Raw genomic sequence first — 3,183 nt, 5'->3', positions numbered from 1 at the left:
TCTTTGGAGGCAAGGATTCTAAGGCTCCGTCTAACATACTTTGGACATGTTGCAAGGAGGGACAGGTCCTTGGAGAGGGACATCATGCTTGGTAGGATGGAGGGACAGTGCAGAAGGGGAAGGCCCCCTAAGAGGTGGATTGATTCAGTGACTGGGGTAATCGGGATGGGTGTGTTGGAGACGGTGCAATTGGCACAGGACAGAGCACAGTTTAGGGCTGTTGTACATTGGGTTGCTATGAGTCTCAAGAGACTCGATGGCACATAACAACAACAACAAATAAACCATTAAAACTGCCAAAAAAAAGTATTGAAGAGTGTATATGGTGCTCATAAAAATTAAAACAATAATAAATAATATATTTTTATCATCAGTATGATAATGATGTACATTTTTCTTGAATCCAGTGTGGGACCAATTATGAGTAAGTATTTCATCATGCTATTAGTGGGAATAAACAATAATTTTGGAGGTTGATTTGGCTCTGTCGATCAAAAGAGAATTGTGCTGAGTATGCCATAGACTGCTTGGAGAACAAACAGGTTTGTCCTGAAGAGGGTGAAGCCAGAATGCTCCTTGGAGTCAAGGATTCTGAAACTTACAAAGTCTGACATACTTTGGGCATGTTGTAAGGAGGGACTGGTCCTTGGAGAGGGACATCATGTTTGGGAGAGTGGAGTGACGGCACAGGAGAGGAAGACCCTCGATGAGATGGATTCTGTGATTGGGGTGGTGGGTATGAGTGTGTTTGGGATGGATTGGTTGGCACAGGATAGAACGGCTTTTAGGGCTCTTTTACATAGGGTCGCAATGAGTCACAAGTGACTCGATGGCACACAACAACAACATGAACAGAATATATTAATTAGAATGCAATTCCAGAAATTCTTCTACTCTAAAATAGAAGAGAATAATATAGCTACTGGCATGTTGTTACTGATCTGTAGGTAAAACTTGCACACTGGAAGCATATTGCACAAGAAAATGAAAGTTTTTCAGTGCCACACTTGGTTCAAATCTTTGCTCTGCCATATTTAGTAAATGTGTGGCCTTGAAAAGTTATTATTTTTATATTTAAACATTGTTTTCCTTGTTTATAAATCAAAGTAATGTAGCCAGTTTTTCTGGGTTTTTTTGATGCTTAAATCATTTATTAATCACTTGCATGAAACTAATAGTAATAGGCCAGCCTTCATGAAGTGGAAATTTTTTTTTAGCTAACTGGTGTGTTAAAGTATGTGTGTGGTTTTTTTCCCAATATTTGATAAGTGAACTGCATATTTTTTTAACATTGATTTGGTGGAGCATACCTTTAAATGTATCCCTTTAAAATGGAATCCCAAAGCAGTGCAACTCTTTAAGTGTTTGACTAGTAGCTGGAAGGTTGGGAGTTCAAATCACTTAGAAGAAAGGTATCTTCTTCTGAAAGGTGATAGCCATGAAAACCTGTATGGAGTACAGCTCTACTTTGACACACATGGGAGTCACATTAAGTCAGATCGACTTGACAGCAGCTGCTTGGTGTTTTTTGGCTTTTCTTTAATGTGATCGCACTGCTTAAAGTCTCAGTGAGCAAGACAGAACATCTACACTCAAATAGGTTCTAATATTTTTTTATTCTGAGTGGGAAGATTGGAGGAAGCAGGGACAAGGGATCAGGGAGACTAGGAGTAGGGAATGACGTATAAAATAAAGTGACTGGGAAAATACTTTGCAGTAAATTATAATAGTGAATGGAAATAGTGAATTATATGAACCTGTTTTATTAGGGGTAGTGTGGATAATAGAGAAGCAAGAGTGATGGATAGAAAGAAAAGCCAGAGGAGAAGAATAGTAAACTAATTCTCAGGTATGTATTACCAAAAGGACCCCAGACTTGCAACAAATATAGACAGATGTTCACCTTGCATGATGTCTCCAGAGAGACATATGGAGAGCTGAGGAAATAAGGCTGACCAGGGATCTGTTGTTTATGTGCCATCTCCAGTCTCTCCCACAGGGCATTAACTGTTCTGCATTTCCTTCCAAGCACCATTTGAAGAAGCCAAAGTGAGTGTCTGTCTCACCAGCCAGGGTCTGACTATCTCTTCTTTTGAGCAAGCACCATTTTGGGGGCAAATCCTTGGCTCTGAAGGCCACAGTGGTGGCAGTAGCCAGGACTCTATGATTAGGGTTATGGGATGTCACTAAGGCGACTCTGGCAGGGAACTAAGGCATACCGTTGAGGCTGGGGTGGGTGGGTATCATTGACCTCTATCCAGTACAGTTCATTTATACCTGGGGAGTTGGCCAAAGAGAGACACTACTGAGAAGGTGGCATTTAAGGGAACAACTGGAAGACAAAATAATCTTGCTAAGAATTGAGAAGGGCTAGTAGAGTTTTGTTTGTTGTATGATGGTGATGTGTTGCTGTGATGTTGGAAGCTGTGCCACTAGTAATTCAAATACGAGGAGCATCATCTATGGTGGACAGATTTCAGTGGAGTTTATAGACTAAAACAGACAAGGAACAAGCCCTGGCCAACCATGTGTGAAATAATGAGTCTTTAAAGCCTTATGAATTGCAGCAGAACGTTGTCTGATACAGTGCCAGAATATAAGTCCCTTGAGCTGTGACTCATTCATAATACCATTGAGGAATAATTGCTTGCTCAAATTGGGTTCTACTTTAATGACATGGATAGAGTAAAATTCTCAATCAACAAGCACCTTCATTTGCTGATGTGGCATGACTAAAATGAGGAGAAATAGCTGAAACATTAATAAATGAAACATGAGAGTATGAATCTAGGAAAATTAGAAGTTGTCTAAGTTGAAGTAGAATTCCTTAAGATCTAGATCCTAGACATTAGGGAACTAAAACAGACTGATATTGGCCATTTTGAATCAGACAAACCTATGGATAGCTGTGCTGAGAATGACAAATTGAAAAGGAACGACATTACATTCATTGTCAAAAGGAACATTTCATGGCCTGTGCTGAAGTACAATGTGGTCAAAGAAAGGATAATATGCACATACATACAAGAAAGACTTGTTAATATGACTGTTCCTTAAATATATGCACAAACCACTAAAGTAAAAGATGAAGAAATTAAAGATTTCTACAGAATTCTGTCACTCACGGTGTTGTACTTCAAGATGGATCTAGAAATTACTTTTTTTACTATAAAGGCAACCCCA

Source organism: Elephantulus edwardii, unplaced genomic scaffold, assembly GCF_000299155.1.
Source record: "Elephantulus edwardii isolate Elephantulus edwardi_28Jun2011 unplaced genomic scaffold, EleEdw1.0 scaffold00029, whole genome shotgun sequence".
In the NCBI taxonomy this organism is placed as follows: domain Eukaryota; kingdom Metazoa; phylum Chordata; class Mammalia; order Macroscelidea; family Macroscelididae; genus Elephantulus; species Elephantulus edwardii.
This window is presented reverse-complemented; position numbering follows the sequence as displayed.